The sequence below is a fragment of the Anser brachyrhynchus genome, assembly GCF_964034855.1.
Source record: "Anser brachyrhynchus genome assembly, chromosome: 6".
In the NCBI taxonomy this organism is placed as follows: Eukaryota; Metazoa; Chordata; class Aves; order Anseriformes; family Anatidae; genus Anser; species Anser brachyrhynchus.
Genome location: NC_137700.1, coordinates 11,017,736 through 11,037,077, shown reverse-complemented (window position 1 = coordinate 11,037,077; position 19,342 = coordinate 11,017,736). Strand labels below are relative to the sequence as shown.

General features: G+C 41.0%; 1 long non-coding RNA gene across 9 annotated transcripts; it reads right to left on the bottom strand.

Moving 5' to 3' along the window:
- Positions 1-1,465: 1,465 nt before the first annotated feature.
- On the bottom strand, positions 1,466-18,721 carry LOC308196983. 9 transcript variants are annotated; one of them, XR_013952513.1, is made up of 5 exons: positions 17,380-18,721; positions 16,972-17,020; positions 16,517-16,641; positions 6,172-6,273; positions 1,466-5,419 (listed from the first exon to the last, which is right to left on the bottom strand). It is a non-coding gene; the product is annotated as an uncharacterized lncRNA (long non-coding RNA). The 9 variants fall into 9 exon arrangements; XR_013952514.1 differs by having other exon boundaries at positions 16,517-16,554; XR_013952506.1 differs by having other exon boundaries at positions 16,972-18,721.
- Between the last annotated feature and the right edge of the window lie 621 nt (positions 18,722-19,342).

Genomic DNA, 19,342 nt, shown 5'->3' with positions numbered 1-19,342 from the left:
CTCCCCGTTCCTCTTTCAGGAGGGGGAGTGAGAGAGCGGTTGTGGTGGAGCTCGGCCGCCCACCGGAGTAAAACCACCACAGTGGTGCATGCAGAGAAGTGCTGGGTACATTTCAACTAGAAAAACAAACTGGAACAATCTCTCTAGATAGACATTTATTTTCTTGAAAAAACAAAAAAACTGTAGAAATTTTTATGCTTTTTTTCACATAACCTCACAGAGAGAAAAAATCAAAATGTTAACACTCTCTCTTTACTTCTACGTCTTCTAGTATTCAATTCCTTTCTCGTAGAAGTTTGCTAAAATTCAGCATTTTCACAATTAGTTTAGGCTTAAAACCCTTAAAAGTGGTTCTGAATCTGGAGCCTGGCTAAGTCAGAAATGAAATACAACTTTTCCCATTGCTTCCTCCTGATGCTAAGGACTTTTCCTATTACTCTAATGTAATCTTCTGGTTTTGTGAGGTATCCTCCAGACTGACTCCAGAGACTCCCATTTGCTGTCGCAGCAGTGGTGGTTCCTGCCACACTAAGAGTGCTCTTACATGTTCTAAGTGCTTTGCAGTATAAATGGGCAGCAATGCTGTTTCTTTGCTTGGTCTCTCTGGAATAACTCAAAAATAAACCAGCATATATCAAATAAACTCTACGAGTTCCGTCTGTCTCGGATTGTTTGCCATCTGGAGCAGTTTCCTTACGGCTGGAGAATCTTCTTCCTGAAGACCGCACCCCCACCAGGCTGCTGAAGCATGTTTGTCTTTTTCGCTCTTCTATCCAAAAGCTTCCTTTCATACATTATAATTCAGTTATAAGCTCTGTTATTACCTTCTGTTCCCATTGTTCATCAGAATACAGCGCCCGGTTAAGACCTGTTGTCCTTTAACAGTCCTTGCATATATAACAATACACTTCAGCGTACAGTGGATCCCATCCACGTTAATGCTCAGAATAGTAGAGCAGGTTTGCAGCAACTGTCTCCGTCATCCTCATTTATCCTGCCCTAGTTTGATTTGCAGTTTTGGAGTGTATGAATCATTTTCTTTTTGGAGGAAACTAAAGCAGAAGCTGTCTACTTCAGGTACACACTGGTTGTGCTTCAGCCCCTAGCAGGGACAAAAGTGGTCCTTAGGAGACATTTAAACCACATGCATTCAGGCTGTCCAGTCAATCAAACTAAATATAATCTAAAATAAAATGCCAAACTGCCTGCACTCTAGATGTAGAGCTCTCACAGCCAGTTGCATTGTTGTACTGAGCTGCTCTTCCTATGCCTAATTGCTTGCTAATGTAGACAAAGGCAGAGGCACATAAAGGTACAGCAATTCATATCATCAGCTTCCTAAAATCAATGACTTTGTAAGTTTCTGAGAACATTTAAACTCCTGGCTTATGTCTCTAGACAGCTAGCACTATACAGATGGTATGGTGTATTGCATCTACATAGTCAAATCTGGTAGATGCCTTCATTTGGTGTTATGATAATTAATGGATTTTTATGTGGTAAAAAGATGGGGTGAACAGAGAGATCATCTATCAATATTCCACTTATTGGGAGCTGTGATTAAGTCCTTGAAGCTTTGAGATGTGGTCAGGCTGCACAGCAGTTTAGGATAACAAGTGAAGACTATTATCATGTCCAATTACTCTCGAAAGGAAATTAAGAGAGGCAGAATATAATTACTTGAACTGGAATGTAGCCAGAGTGTTGGGGTGATCATTTGCTATATGATCATTAATGACTGTGGTAGATAACTGTGGATTTAATGCCACGAGGTAAATATTCACTCTCACCAAGGAGTATGCTCATTAAGAAAAATATGGATGCAGTCATAAAAGAATGTTAATTGAATCCTGTGTATGGGTGAGCATTCATCTTCCAAAACCAAGTATCAGCAGTAACATCACTCAAATGCATAGAAATGCTGCATAACATCTAATGGGAGTAGGGAATCAAAGGGCTCTGTATTATATATATATATGTATATATTTATATATTTGGTTCTGACGTAGAGCATCAGATGATGCTATCTGTAGTTAGCTCAGCCTGCCCTCTTGGCCGCTGCAGAAGTAAACGTACAGGGAGGCAAGGAAAACTGCTAAGCAGTATGAGTTTAAGGAACAACTTGCCAGAAATTCTGGATATGAAAAGAAGCTTTTGAGGTTTCATGGAAGACAGACTGTTTAACAAATGATGTACAATCTTGTCTTCTGCACTTCTGTCCTGAAAATAGTACAAAGATTTTGTTTTTCAGTAGTGTCTTTCATGCATTTAGGTTGCCCTTCAACTGAGCTTCCTAGTTCTCCCAAACAAAGGATAAACAGTATATGATAATTGCTTTACCTTTTGCTGCAATGCAGCAGATACGTAACCACATTATCAATAGAGGTGTGAAAAAAATCAGCGCTTGAGGACTTTTAAAATACTTTGCTAGCTGCAGAGGAAGATCCTGGAATAATGTCTCTCAGGTCAAAACTGAAACTTAACATCCACTAACGTAATTTATCACAAGTTTCTTTCCTTTGGTACAACTGAAGTTCCTCAAAATGTTCTTGCTCTTGCCAATGATTCACAAGGATGTCTTGATGGACTGGGAAAAACTTTAAATCCAGCTCCTTGATAAAGACCTGGACACTTAAAATTCATGAGGCTTTATCCAGAACTTGCTTAAGTCCATAGCACAGTGTCTTCAACATATGGAGGCAGGTGAGGCTTTGATTCAAACTGATAAGCTTTCAGGAAGGTTCAACCAAACCCACAGAAAACAGTGAAGAGATTTGCGAATGAGGCCAGGGGAGCGATTGAAATAGCAGTCTCTTCTGTTACTGCCTTCAGGAAGTCCCACAAGTCCCTTCTCCGCTTCTGGAAGAGCTCGAGGTAAGAGACCCGCTTGATTTGAATCAAAAGAATCTTGTTAAAAATCTTCAAGCCTCTGAGAGAGCTGCTTACATTAGCATGGTTATTTAGTCTGGAAAAAGGACTTCATTGCAGTCATCCTTGGGAGGCCCAGAGTGCCAGCTGCAACTCCTGAGAAAGGAAATTCCAGCCAGCACAGAGAGCGCTCCTGTTTCCACCGCCCCCAGTGGCCCGCTCATGGCCAGGGCTTCTGGAGGCTTCCAGAACCCCTCTTGCTGACCACTTTTTTCACAGAGCAAAAAGGCAGCTGTCATAAACGTGTCTGTTCCAAAGGAAAGGACGGGATCTGCCTTCCAAGGCAGCATTGCCAACTTTAAGGATCTATCTGGCAGAAGGCAACCAAAAGAAACAAGAACTGGAACTGACAAAAAGACTGTAAGGTCAGCCCTATTTCAGCACATCATGTTTAATAAAGGAAGAGGAGCAATAAATCCCACCGTGTCTATGTCTTTAATAGTTCAAAACCTTTGCATGGTTGGAAAAGTGAAGTCTGTGGGGCAGTGCATCAAGTTTTGTGTCATTCTCTTACTTCTGGGCGTGTAAAGGCAGCTAACAGTACTTTACCTAGCCTAACACTGCTGCTATTGATAAACGGGAAAACATTCGTTAAACAACGTAACTCTGAGGAGAGATCTCTTAACTCATCCAACTATGTGCATCAAAGGGGAATCCTTTGTGGCATCATTACATGGAGGGTACATTTTTTTCCTTTTTAACTGAAACTGTCACAGGTCAGTTCCTCGGGCGCCTTGTAACAGTGGTGGTCATCCCACAGCTTGTGAGGGATTTTATTGACCACTAGGTATTTCACACCGCCGCCTGGAATGAAGAGGAACTTTATTCTAGCAGAAACATACAGGATATAGAGAGCAAACATGGTAGCTGGAACATGCTGCTTTCTACAGGAAAAAAAAATACTGCTCTAAGGTAGCTGCTCCATGGATCACTCTGGTGTTTTGTGGTGTAGGACACTGGGCACAGGCAGCTGACATGCAGACACTTGGTCCAGGCTGAGATTGTGGCTCCTGAGGCTGCGCTGGGAAGAGCTCTTGCCCCTAGTGGCTGGGGATCAGACAGGATGACAGGGAGCAACAGCTCGAGGGGGCTGAGGACACGGTGTCAGGATATGAGTTTACAAGAAGAAGGTGAAGCAAGACATGGAGCAGGTGGGATGGCTAGAAGAATTTTAAATGTCATTGCAGTTCCCAAATTTCCTGGTCAGAGCACCTGGGAGGATTAAGAGGAAAGACGGAAGCATCTGACTTTGTTTATAGGTGTGAACTTATTGAAAGTTGCTCTTTCGATATCCTTCTAGGAGCTTATCGAAGGCTTGCTCCATCTCCTTTGAGCTTCCAAAGGTGCTCTGGTTTACTTCCACTCTGTAACAGCTGAGTACTCATACTAAGGACTTGGAACGAAGCCACAGCCTAGCCTTTATTTCTAGCCTCATAGTATAGATCCATAAAGTAAACCCTTGGATGGCATAGTAATCTTCAAGAATACCTTAGCTTGAATAAACTTTTATGGCAAAACTATAACCCTTTCTGTGCAAGTCAAATGAAATTCATCTGATTTATATCTTTTGTTATTATCATTATGGATCACACAGAGTTACCAGGTTCCTCTGTTTCCTGACAAATAAATCAACATGTGTGTAGAAGATACCAAGAGGCAATTCAGCAGAAGCAATGGTGCACTGTCCAAAACTCTCCTGGCACTGGCAAACTCTTTGGCTGCCCCAAAGTGTGGTCTCTGTAGGGATAGTGCCTGCTCCCCCATGCTAGTGTTGGCATTAATGCAGCATCATACTCTGCCCAGTGCTGTTCCCTACAAGGTGCAATGTGCACTGGTGCTGCCTGTCTGCTGGGCCACCCCACAGCTGCTGCTGGGATCTTCTCATGGTGTTGCTCACAAGTGGGAGCAAGATCAAGAGCTGCAGGCTGCCCTGGGTTGTGGCCCCGTGGGACTTCTCTGCTGCCTACTGAAGCTGGTGGCAAAACAAAAGGAAAATCAAATAGGAGGTAACATTTAAGTTTGGTTTTAAAATTAAGATGCAAATCTGCTACACAAATACCCTACAGCAGGCAATTCCAAAGGGAACACATTTCATTTTGTATCGGCTTAAATTTCTTAAACTAACTTCACTGACATTTGTCTTGTGCCGGTTAATTTACTTATGTCTGCTTTACCATTATCATGCTAAGCATAGATAAAGTTCTCCACACAAAGGTTTATGCTAGCATGACAAATCTTGCACTGTAACAAAAATGTTTTTGTATCAAACTTGCCCCGTGCGTCAGCAGCAGCCAGCGCTGTGCATGGTTCTTTGTTCCTGGTGGAAATGGTGAAGTGGTGTTTGCCGTGTCCCAGGCAGACTGCAAGGAGGACGAGAACAGCCCTTCAGCCAAGGAGGACGTAGCACAGATATGAACAGCCGCGGGGAGGGATGGAGGGTGACAATCAACCTGAGGCGATTTTCAGCTGACCCTGTCTATCTGCTTTTTACCTTAAAATGTTAATTTATAATATTTTGATTTGGTATTTCGAATATGGTTGTTGGAAATATGGATGCATTTCAATACCCTTTGAAACTTTTGACAATTTTAGGAGCAGAAGGATAAGAAGACCATAGAAAATTAATCTATCTATATATGCATATATTCAAAATTATCCTTTTCTAATCAGTTCTAAAGCTGTTCAAAAGCTGGAGGCAAAAAAAAAAATGAATTCTGTTGAGTACTTTGAGGAAGGTATCAGTTCTCAGTCTTGCTCACCAGTCCTCCCACACCCCAAGCAACGCCTTTACTTGGAAAGCTATATATCTCACTTACGAAAAACAAAGCTTTCAAGTCTCAGTTTCTGATATACCCTTTCATCCATAGTATCACAGTTCCTATCAGCTCTTATGACTGCGTCTGCCTCTCACAACAGACATAGGGATAAAAATCAGCATGTTCTACTTTCCCTTTCTAAGTCATTAAGAATACACATAAACAGAACAATAGCATCAAATAGCTGGGAGATTTTTTTTTTCCCTTCCATTGTATTAACCACGAGCCTGTCTGGCAGTAGTAACAGCCAGCTCTGTGTCAGTGACTGTGGTCTGTGAGGACAAGGATCAGCCTCCCACCTCTAGGGATGGAGAAATGGCAATGCAGAGAAAAGCTCCCACTGGCTTAGTGACGGAGGGGACGGGAGGCCGAGCTAGGCAGAGCCAGGCCTTCCCAGCTCCTGCAGTGCCACAGCGATTTATTTTACCTTTCTCGAGCTGCCCTTTCTCATGCACGGCGACCATCTGAGAGTGTCCCATGGGGCTCCTGGGTCCTCTCTAGTCCTGCTTGCTTGCAGTCTGTCTTTTCTCTGAATACATTTCAAGAACCTTCGTTACAAAGTAGGGAAGTGCAACCAACACAGACTATAAGAGCTCTTTCCCAAGAAGAAAGCAAGAGGGCTGCACTCTTCAAACATCTTAACAGGGTTAAAATTATGGTGATTGCACTTGCAGGCAGGCAAATAATCATTTAGCATGCTATTTTACCTGCAAGGTCATGGACTCTGCAATGATTAATGGGTAGGTTCATTTTCTACGTTTCTTTTTAAAGCTTTAGTCTGATAGGGCTCTTCTGAATTTCTGGAAGATTAACCATTTGCAGTTGCCCAGCTGGTACTGCAGCCTCTTTCATAATCAACAAGCAAACAAAACAAAACCAAACCCCCCAAACAAAAGCCTTTCTGGTTAGTCTTTCACATATTATGCTACATGCTAAACCATCCTGATATATACTGTCTGTCCCCAGGCACTATATTACATTCATTATCCAGCTTTGCTCCAATCTCAACCAAATGGAGCAGAGGAACAGCACACCAAAAATAAACTGCATCATCTTGGTCTTCCAGATAACCTTCTGCTCTTTCTAGTTACAGTCCTAGATGCTTACATTGACATTCCTTTGTCTCCCAGCTGATGAGCGAATTACATTGCTGGTAACGTTCAGAATGATTTGTTCCTCTCAGTTTTCTTCACAGTTACAGTGTTATTTAAGTTTTCTGAAAATATTTAACATCAGAATACTTCATTTTCAGTATTTAAAACTCAGGAAGGTAACTACAGAAGCATTAGCAGATCACTGACTTCTGAGTAGCATATTCCTTTCTCAGGAGGTGCTGGGTGTTTTAATAGCTAACCAAATCGCTGGGAGGTAGTCACCAGAACCATTTGTTTCTTTAAATGCTGCCAGGCATCAAGGTTCATATCCAGCTGCCTTTGTAATTTTGGGCTAACTCCTCACTTGTTACTCACAATACCTCCAGTTGTGGAAACTGTCAGCTTTGTTCACCACAGTGTTACAGCAGTATAAACTCTGAGCAGGCTCTGTGTGGTGGTGTCTGATAAGCTAAGTTATTTTGTGATTTCAAGATAGTGTTTTTTTTTTTGTTTTTTTGTTTTTTTTTTTTTCCCCTCCACTGACAGCTTTCACATCACTGTTAAGAAGCTCCTACAAATTCTTCTACAGCATTTTTAGGAAACAAATATAGTTTGGAAAACAGCTGACTCGATCTTTTTCATCTACTAAAACTAATACTGTTGCATTTTTAAAAATGAAATTAGGGTTTTCAAACAAACAACTTAATTTCCAAAGATGTACTTTTTACTACTGCATGTCTATCACATTTTACTTTATTTCACTGAAAAATATTTCATCAAAAAGTTGTGATACAGCTTTCACAGAAGCACTACTTACTTTTGTGCTGAGAAATGGTAGCGAGGAAGAATGCCTTGAAAATTTTAGGCTGCCTTTGTGGATATCTGGTGTCCTTGGGACAGTACAGAAAAAAGGAAAATCCACCAAACAAGACTTTCATTCTCTAGTTTCATTCTGGCCAGCGCTCATATAAGGACATCATTTTCTGGTCAGAAGAAGGTTTTACCATCTCTCTATCAGAGACGGTCCTTTTCACATTGTATTTATTTTCCTCCTCTTTATTTTTGACCAGCACTTCTGAGGCTCACATTGTGTGTTACAATCACAAAGACATGCAGCTATCACCCCTCTGGTTTATCCATGTGTATCCCACGATCAAAAGTTTTCATCTAAGAAAGATGAGTGTAATATGACCTTGTAGTGCCCTTTAAGACACTACAGCAGGAGAAATCCCACTTCACTGTGTCACGGTTTGCATTCTGGAATGCATTCTTCCGCATCCAGCCATGCATGAAGTTTTCTGTATATCTACATCATGAATTGGTGCCTCCCTGAACTTTACTGAAGTGTTTTCTGGAGTGCTTGTGCTATGTGAAATGTGCTCTCTGCAGACAGCAACGGTGGCCTCTGCTTTGCAGAGTTGTGGTTAAAAAACCAAAACAAACAAAAACACATGGAGTTGGGGACCAATGAGCATGTGAGGTTGTAAGGTGATGCTTAGACATGTCGTGATAAAAAACTAATGTAAATCATTGGAAATCAAATTTAGTCCCCACATCAGCGCTAGAATTAAGCTAATGTTGAGCACATCTGAAATATTTGACTGTGTAAAGCTTTACTTGTTTGCAAGAGAGCGCCACAAAAATGAATTGCCCCACACAACTCCATTGCTGAGGTTGCTGTGGTTTATGACAACTTCCACACGCTAATTCTCATCCACCTTTGTGATAATTTCCAGTTATCGTTCCCATCCTACTGCCTGCGCAACTGCAGGACAGTGGTTTGCTCTGCCCTACATCTCTAACGATGCAAAGAGACCTGTTAAAACGCTTTTGTAGCTGCTTGGAATTGCCACTAGGTAGTGGCTGACGTATGCTATAAGCCTGAATTACTTCTGAAATTAAAATTAAAGGAACTATGGTTAAAAAGATTAAGACAGTCTCTGTGAGTCCAGCCATGCCCCTCTCCAAGTTTTCTCTGTTAAAGAGAAGGCAATGTGGCATTCATTTTTTTTCTGCACAGGACACAGTGTTCTCTGTTCAAGGGTGTGATCTGGAAACTGCATTTACAAACTTTTGCTAGCAGCTTAGGAAAATATAACAGCATATTTACATTTCCTCAGGGCAGGTCCTAACTTCGCACTTGGGCAGGTGAGTTTTGGAAGTTTTGGACAAAAGTACTGAGGACTGCCAGGATCCATTTTTACAGAGAGTATGCTGAATTTCTCTTCAAGTGAGATTGCGTTGTTAAATCTTTCCAAAAGATTGAACTGTTTTTTATTACATTGAAGTGCACTTTTTTTTTTTCTCCCCAGAATGAAGAACTGAAGGGGTTTAATAAGATGTTTTTCCCCAGAGTCCTTTTCGTTTCCATGTTTTACCTGTATAACATCTAAGGGTCGGATCCACAGATCACGGACTTTGTGAAAACATTTGTGTTGAACACAGGAAGAGGTCTGACCCATGCCCAGGGGAGAAGCCCCCACAGCCACCATTGCATGCAACGCTCATCAGCCTTAGGTACCACGCAGCAAACCATTTTAACAGGTTTTGTGAGTGGGTCTTTTCTCTTCTGCATTTCTGTGGTATGTGACTGAGTTGTATTCTATAAATATCAAACAGACCTGTGGTCAGGCTGCTCTGACTGCAGTGTGTGCAATGGAAAAACAGAAAAGGGATGTTTGAAACTTATAATTTTCCTCACTTTGCTTTCTGCATGTTGAACTCGCAACACTGTAATATCTGTGCCTATCTTCAGAGGCAGCCGCCGTGCTCTTTGGCTGTGGCACTCACAAACACAGGCACATTGCTCTGCCAGTGCCGAGCTCTGCTTTTGTCCACTGCTCATTTCCTTTCAGGTAACTTTTGCACGTAAATACATTTTGCTTCCTGTGCTGTAAAACTGAAGAAGTACACACTAATCAAAAATGGGGAAAATAGCCTGCCAATAAGAAGTGGGCTTTTCAGAAATATGATATAAGAGGTCTTGACTAGAAATCAATTAGAGTCCATCATGGAATATTTGAGCTTCAAGCCATTTTAGTATGAAGCTGAGACAGGAGAAAGCACCAGAGTCCTTTAAGACTGAAAGATGCAGTGTTTTTACAAGGAGATAAAAGCAGCCTTTCCAAGGACAGAATGGCACTCCCCCAGACTAAACAATCTGAAGTTAATCAGACTTTTCTCTCTCTTTTTATTCTTTTTTTTTTTTTTTTTTTTTGCTAGAAACAGTAGCCATGCCATGGGAGATCTAGTTGGTTTGTGTAAGCAGCAAAAATAAATTTAGCTTTTCTAATAATAGTTTCATCCTCTATTCTATATTTGTCCTAAGACAAGGAACATCAACAGTACTGTCATTTGTTCACCTCATCTATGTTGCCTTTCCATATGCAACCACAGTTGTAACGTTTGATAAAAATTCAACCTGTTAATCACCTAAAAAGGCTTCTACCAAATACCTAGTCATGTCAGCCACAACGTCGGCCTCCTAGCTCATCCTCATTCCACTGCTCACAGTATAAGGCTTATCTGACAGCATGGCTTGCTGTACATTTCAATACAGTCATCAAGTGCAGTACATGATCATTGCATAATTAAGAGACAAAGAAACAGGAGTTGTATTGCAAGTCACCACATGACTACACAATGGTTATTTGAAGCCATTTGTTGTGTAATTGGTTGATACTCTCCTAGAGATTTTTGAAGCATTTCAGAGGTGTTTTAAGGGGATTACTTAAAAAGATTAGTGGTTAGAAATTAATAAATGCGATGATTTAGGGGTCTTTTCTCCTTTTTTTTTTAAACAACAAAAAAAGAGCAATTCATTTTAACAGTTAATCACTACTATTCATTTTTTAAGGAAGGCCATAACATATTTTATGGGGGTGCTGAAACAATATGCCTGTGTCAGACTCTCTCCTGTTACCCACTTGTGGAGAGAGAAAGTGAAAAGTAATTCTTCCATTCCAGGGCTCTCTCTCTGCCATGCTTTACTGCCAACTATTTTTCCTTATGGCTTAATATTCTAATTCACTTAATGTGGACTCATCCTCAAGGTCCAAATCTTTCAAGTGGTTTGTAGGACATGTGATGAAACAGAGTACAGGTAACAATATATCACATCCCACATCCACTGACCAAAGAGTACAAATCATACCCAAGAATATTAGGGTTTGCAGGGGACTGATACCAGGCTGCAATACAAAGGAAGAAGCAACACATGGTACAGTTTTACCGTGAAACTTGAAATGATCAATGTTTATAGTCTAGTTTAAAAAAAATAAAAAAAAGATAAAAGAAATAAGGCCAGTTGGGGAAGTAAACATCTGGTGGAAGAAAAGCGCAAGAATGGGAAAGAGTTTTAGCAGGCATCAGATTACACCTGGAGAGCAGAGAAACTAAATTTAATGAGCAAGGGGAAGTTTGCAATAATACAGCTTAGCAGTGTGGTTAAGCAACATAAAAAACACTGAAATCAGCCACAGATACAGATATTTAACGCCTCATGTCCCAGGAGCTGACTCAACAATAGCACAGTAATATTTCAACTTATATTTTACAACATATTTCCCTTGCCAATGCGCTTAGGAAAATCTATATATAATTAGATATAATAATTAGGAGCATGGTAATATATTATGGGATGAGTGGAATGTCTTGCAGCAAAGAGACACTTTTTGCTTGTTGAATTTTTGTTAAGTAAACTGCATCTCTTTTAGAGATTGCCACATCAAATTCGATTACTACTTTTTCTATCTTATTTGTTTGGACTGATTACTATTTGTCCCGGCTATTCACCCAGAAAAAGTCAGCAGAAATTGTTCTCTTGACATGTTTAGTACAGACCACATCACCTCCAAGTTCATTATCTTCTGCTGGCCACACTACAGCTGCCAACAGAGGAGCTGCACGTGAGGACAGAGAGTACTGCTCTGCTGCTGAGGTTCAGCTGCCTCTTTTCTCAAGTGCAACTGTGAAGACCTTTAAAACAGCGATAGCAGAGGAACCATCTGTACTTATCAAGAGGTGGCCAGTATGATCAGCAGGTTTAATTCTAGCCACTGTGGTTAGGTCTTCCAGGTTTTCCAGACTGCCACAGAAACACATACAAAGATTTAGAAGAAAAAACAAAGTCAGAAATCTTGGAAAGGCAGTAGTGTTCAGAGGACAAAGTTTAATCCTCATTAGGTGGTGTAATGTTGAACATGATTTGCTGTACTGCAGCTTTGTTAGTTAGCTAACAGCTTGAGTTTACAACTGTGCTCATACACAGTTCACGTTTTTACTTAAGAAATCCCAATAAAGGTAACTTGCCTTGTGCTATAGCTTGAAAAGTAACTGAGTTAAAGCTTAGTTTCTTTATATGGCACTTAAATTTTGATAAAAGGAGGAAAAAAACTATCAATCTTTTGAACACTTCACTTGGTACAAAGAATAGAAATAAGCTGAATCACCCATTCCAAACCCTAAAGGCAGGACTGGACAGTCTAAACTGAGCTCTGAATATTGAAAGAGCAGGCTTCATCTACACTGGGCTCAAACAAAGCCTGTTTGCCCCCCTTCTACCTGAATTTGGGAGTACCTGTGTAGAGGCACTGGAAGAAAAGATTTGGACTACATTGCAGAATTCTGGCTATAATTTTTACCTCTTCTAGACAGGAGCTTTTTATCCCCTGTGTATCATAGACCTCCCGCTTTTACTGTGAAACAATGAAAATGATGCCGTAGAATTTAAATGGTACAAGTACCCTGTGTCTTGCCTCAGCCCTGCACCAAGCGCAGTTCATGTACCGGCGGCATTGTCCTGCGGGGTGGGGGTGTGGGGGACAGAAATGGCTTTGCTGTAGGCGTAACCACTCAGCCAAGCTATGCTTCTCATTTTTCACCCTGGATAAGCTACACAACGTGATTAAATTAGATCTCTTACATTGTTCACTGACTTCTGGTAAATTACACCTCTGATTTCTGGTCCAATGAAAAGGTGCTAATTACCTTTTCAAGTGCTCGTTTAATGTTCTGCAGTGACATAAAGCATGAACGCAGCTGACTGCATGCCCGAACCTTCCAGAGGTTTCTCCCTGGCTGCTCACTCTCCTCAGCCTCTTTCATTTTTCCTCTGCTCCTTCCCTCTGTCCCTCCAAGGCACCTGCTGTGTGCCGCTCCTGCAGCTGAATAAATCCACAGTGTTGTTTGCTGCAGCTCGCTCTGTTTCAACCCATTAAAAAAAAGGATCAGCATTCTGCCTGGGTCTTATTGCCCAGCTTGTCTCTTAGCTGGAGACTTGCAGACCTCAGATTGCAAATGGCTTCCCTTCCTCTCCCCCTCAGTCAGTGATGTCTCTGAGGAATGTTTCACCCAGGCCTTACACAACTTGCACCTCCCTGTGCCACAAGGGCATGAGCCCTGTGACCAGTGTGTAGGCCCGGCTGTCCCCGCCACCACCACACTGTGCACAGGCACTTCAGGCTGTCAGGGGCCGCTGTGGCCCTGAAAAGTTCTTCCCTTACTCGCAACGCGCAGGCCCAGGCTCCCTCACATCTCCAAAGCCGGGGGGGGAACCTGGCTGCTCCTAGCCCTGGGATGCAGACATCAGTGCCCTCAGACTTCTCCTCACTACAGTCCTGGTGCCCTAAACCTCAAGGCCCGTGACTCCAGCCTCTGCTGAGCTGTGTCACAACTGTGGCTGTTCCTTGGCCCTGTGCCACCACAGATGGGGACCCTGCAGTGGTCTTGTGGAGGGGTTTAGGCAGCCTCTTTTAATAAATGCACCAAGGCCTTCTGGCATGTGCTGCTTAACCCAGGCCTGATTTTGCTGCTACTTCTGACTTTGAGGAATTTAAGGCTGGCAAAATCATTCCGGTTGTCTCCAACTCTCTCAGAGCCATATAGGCCTGCTGATGAACTTGGAGTCATACTAGAGATGGACCAGACTGATGCTGTTTTACACAAGGTTTTCTCTGTCCTAATTTAACTACTGTTAAGTCTCTTTCATCTTAGCTTACTTTGTCACAGCCTATCACTCATGGCCCAGCGTGGACTCTGCGTATTTCTGTTCCTGGCCAGCCCGCCCAGCACAAGGTGCGCACACTCAGGGCACAGCCATGGAGGAAGTTCACTCTGGGCCTGTGTGCTGATCTACTTCTGACGGATTTCTCTTCAAAAGTACAACAGCTTATTTTTTGCTGTTACTTCCAAAGAAGATTAAATATGTCCTAATTTGAACTTGAAGAATTATTTTGCTTTCACTGCAACATCCAGATACACTATATAAAACCCAGGCTTGTGAATTTGTTGCATGAAAACTGGGTTGCTCCTATCACCCTCCCTCAGGATCCTGGTGCCGCAGGTTTTATTCCCTAATCATTACTGGACAAGTATTCCCATGTGCAGTGGTGAAACTCAAGATGGACAGACAGACAAGACACAAATCAGAGATTTCAAGCATCAGTTAACTTGCTTAACTGTGATTTGCTTCCTAATGAGGCCAGGAGAATGTAAGGACACCCAAGGACCAAAATGAAAGACATTTTCTGGAGCAGCACTTCTCCTTTCCAACCTCTTTTGATATGTCTGTATTGAAGAGTACAACAATGCTGACCTTTCTGAGATGAAAACTTATCCATGATAATCTTCAGAATTTAGTCTTTACCAAAACTTTACACCTTCCTTTGTAGATTGGATCTCTCTTCACAGTTCGTGCATATGCAATATTAAGCATACATCTATGTCAAGACTGGAAAGGTCTATCCAGATATTAAGACAGTTTACTTCTTAAGCATATTTTTTCTCACTAAAAATGTATTCCTACCTTTCAAATAGAGTCATTTGCTTTAAAGGAATACAGTGAAGGTAAGTCAGTCTTTCAGAGCAGTAATTATTTTCCTCCTGAGAAACTGTGAGGGTTAAATTGTTAACACAAGTTTTTTGAAAAATAAATATGATATATATTTATGGCCCATTCCTTTCCCCAGTGACACATTTGGTTTTAGCTTTTTATCTCCTTTAAATTTTTTTTATTATTTATTATTGAAGGAACAATCAAACTCATCTGTTTTTTTTTTTTTTTTTTTTTTTTCCATTGACATCAGTATGATTGCATTGGGCCTTTATAAAGGAGAATTAATTAAGGACACTGATTCATGATTGAATTGGATTCAGCTCTGGTGGCTAAAAAGGTTACTGCTGAGGTGATAACCTCAGCTTTTCTGAATCTGACAGGAGTCACGAACCAGAGACCCCTCCTGCTGCAGCTCACAGCCCAGCATGTTAACATAAATTGAAATCAATGCCTGTTGAAGTTAATACACCATGCTGTCAACTGCAATGGCCCAAGAGCAAGCTATGTGTTCTGCACCCCTGCTACAGCAACTTCTACCTGAGGGGTGGGATGGGCATTACGGAACAGTAGTTTTTTAAGTGGTCCAGAGCCCAGGAGTCCCAGTCTGCAAATTCCCTTTTGTGTTTTACCAACTATCTACAATGTGATAGGCTGGATATTAAATACCAGACCAAGTACTCATTTGTGTTCTATTTCTGCATCCACTAGGCTTGGCTAACACAATGAGTCTGGTTGATTTCAGGAGGAGTTTTGTGTAGGTTTGTAGCTCTGCAAAACCATAGAATAAATTCTGTAAAATGTTCCTTTGAAATAAGCCAGGCAAAAGATACTCTGCTCAGCTCACATCACTGTTCCCTGTACAATAAGTAAGTATTTTACGCTTGATTTTAACCCAGAGGTGGGAAAAGAGCCAAGAATGAGTTCCCAAGGTATTAAAAACCTTGCTGAGTTGGAGCGTAATACTAGAAAAACAGTGCACATGCAGATGTGAATTCAATGAATCTTCGAGGGGACTTCTGCAATCCTATTCTCATTTCTACAGCTGCTGGTGATTAAAGCCTAGATCATTGTAGCTACTGCCAATAAAAGAAAAGCCCAAACTTAAGTAGTGTCTCCAACAGAGGCAAAATTGAAAACAAGGTGCTAGAGTCTGGTTGTTAACACCTTAGACAAAGACCAGAAGTACAGCTGAAGAAGTTTTTTTCAAGTGAAGAAGAGATTTTCATCACAGAGGAACATAAAAAAAATACAGTTCAATGTCAGTCAAAGTTAATTCTGAATTTGTGCAAAGTACACTGAAATAGGTTCTGCAGATTGGCTTGAAAGAAAGCAGCATGTCATTATGTTCTTCAAATGTTTCTATTTTTGTTTGAAATTCATTTTAAATATCTTGATAATAAAGCAGAAAAGAGACATCCAAAATAAAGTAGTTTAGGTATTTTTGAAGGAGAGCAGAGACAGGGACCTTTTTTCAACTACTTTTGCCTGATCTGTACACAAAAAGTAGAAAATTACTGCAAGTCATGGCAGTTTGCTATTAATCCCAATTTATGACAACTTTATATAATGATACCTACACAGCTATTTATCATCTCAACTGAATTGGGCCCAGAAATCTATACAGGAGATTTCACCTGATATCTGCAGACTACATTTGATCTTACATCGGCAACATAGTCATTTCAATAACAACATGCAATGGGGAAGGAAGGAAGGAAGGAAGGTTACAAAGTCTTTATAATCAGGCATCACAAAACATTTATAATGATTACCAAGATATAACTTAGAAGGTATGTTCCAAGAAAGTGCAAAAGAAAAAAAAAGGCAAAAGTGCACAGACTTACCCAGGAGAACATCCTCTGTTGTCCTTCCTAGCTCATGCCTGTTTCCGTCATGGATTCAGATCAGCTATAGAACTGATTTCTTTTTATCATCTTACTAAGTGCAGCCCTACCTCTTCTGACTTCTACTGTAGAGACAATGTAATTCTAACTCGTTAATGACCAAATCACCACAAGTCTGCTTGCTTTTGACAATCTTCTTAAGAATCAAGTTAAAGACCGTTCCCTAGAAAATCTTGTACGTCTGACAAGACTTAGGACTGCTCAGGCCATGGGATTTGTTTCAATTTAAGGAACATTTAACGTTTTACTGTTTACAGAGGACTGCACACATAATGATCATGTTTATATCTGCAATGAGTGATGATGCAATTCTTATTGCTTTCCTAGCAAACTACGGAAAGGTACAAGGAGTAGCACTTCATTCATTACTTTGGTGATGAGTCATCAGCTCTTACCTTAAGCACTACAGCAAAGTCTCCCCATCTACGAAAAAATTACTTTAGTCTGAAAAGAGAAGCAGTCAGTCAGGCCTACAGAAAATGCTTAAATTGATTACTTAAATTCCTCAAAGCTATCTCCATGATAATGAAGCCAAAACCCCCAGAGCAGGTAACTCTTTCCTTCTCTATAGCAAGTATGAAGTTTGTTGAAAAAAGCAGGCACTCCACAGGCTTAGGAAGAGAATCAGAACCATGCACATGAGTGCATCTCTGTGGTATCTCATAGGATCAGAGAAGCTCTTGTTCTAGCTGCATTCTTTCTGATAAATTAAGACTGCTGTTTCTCTTTCCCCATCACCTAAATTGGGGAGCTGACAGATACTTCTAGAGCTATTAATTCTAAGGCTTCTGGATATAAATTACCACTATTCTGGAGCAGGGAGTATTCCTTCATTGTTAGACAAGAGCCCTGTAGGATCTGGTGCTTGTAGAGAGCACCAAGCTACAGAGCCAGAACCAACTCCTCAGTGGGGCAGCCTACACTGAACTGTTAAGAAGCCAGGAAGGATGGCTGATTTATACCAGCTGAAGAGCTGACCCAGAAGCTGGTGTAAATGGGCTTGATATGGCAGTTCCCAACATCCTCACTCTCTGGCAGTATTAACGATCAATTAGGAGGCACTTTGTTTCCATACCGCGGCAGCAATAGCTTTAGCCCTCCCTTGAAAGGACACGAAAGGGCAGAGGGCAATAACAGAGCAGAAAGATGACAAAATAAAGTGGGGAGAAACCAGGAACTTTTAGGAACTTAACTGCAAGTCTTGTAACAAAATGCAGTTGGACAGAAGGGACTTGGTTTCAGATGTAAAGTCAGCTAAATAGGTGAAAGAGTTCTCTTTAAACTGTCATCATTAATTTAAGCCAAACTTAATTAAAAAAATAAACTGAAACAGCTGCTTGTAGGAAGTGGCTGACTGACCTCAGTGCTGGGGCCGTTTTACTTTTCTCCTTTTAAACCATTGTTCATCAGCTTCCACTTAAAGCAAACCAGAACCGTCAGACTAACCACAATCAAAACCATAGGGCTTGCTTGCATTTAATATTTCTCTCTGTATTGTGACATCCATTAAAAGAAAAAAAGGAGTATCATCTGAAAATCCCTCTTGCACATTCATAGAGTGCCACACTATGTTGCCTGAATGTGAGAACCAGTGAAATATTTAAAGTCTGTAAAGCATCTTATATTCCAAAGGACCCTTAAATATGTTTGTTGTACCATTTGGAAAACTCAATTCCTGCTCCTCATTCCATGTGGACTTCTGAATAAAAGCAGAAACATTGCTTCATTCCAGCTTCTTTCCCTAGCCATCCTTCAGGATGAGATAAATATTAAGTTCCTTGGGACAGGTAACATGTTACCATGTTTTTTCAGAGCTTTTACCTTTGCATTTCTACCTGGTATATCCGTACAAAAATTTAGGACTATGCTAATAACTGAAAAGCAGCCTACTCCAGCTGCAGATGGAAATCAGTACACAGTACCTCTGAAGGGTAATTAAAGAGCATCATGCAAAGCACCTACTTTACCTGAGGTAAGCCAAATAGTGGACATTTGATAAGCCTGCCACAAAACCTTTCTTGTCTTAATGTCACCTCTACTAGCCCAGTCCAATGGTGAGTTTGTTCCTGTACAGCTATCACAGTAGTGCCATCTCAGGAGGGAAGGTCTACTTATGGTTCACCTACTATTGATTTTCTGCTACAGGATGTCCAACAGAACATCTGTTTCTATTTGAAACTCCTACAGTCTTATTGCGACTCATCAATTCTGCAGTAGAAGGAGATTACTAACATACAGCTCACTCCTATACACTTCAAATACAGATCAAGTGATAGTTTCTGAGAGAAGTTATTCCACAAGTGATCAATTACCCTTGTGAATGAAAAAAAAATACATATATATTTCTTAGCTGGTAGTCACCTGTGCCCTAAATCACATCCTTTTTACCTCAGTGGGGCTTACTAATATGTCTGAAGGTAATAATATGCTTAGGACCCTTATTTCAAGAGTCTGGAGGGCTTATATAATGTTAATAATCATCATACCTTTGCACAGCTTGTCATAGCTTAGCTGGATCAGGCATTGGAAGGTAAGGAGCCATTATGTTTTACCAGACAGAAAACAAAACTTAAACTGAAATAAAGGCCATGCAGATAGGATATACAAGAGGAAAAATACAACACCCCATGCAAAGAGCAAGATGGACTAATGTAATTTTTTATGGTAAAGGGAAACATTGGACTCAGCCGTAACAGTAACAAACTTTGGTTACATCATAGCTCCCTTTGCAGAGGGGAACACTTGCATATAATGACATACACAGAT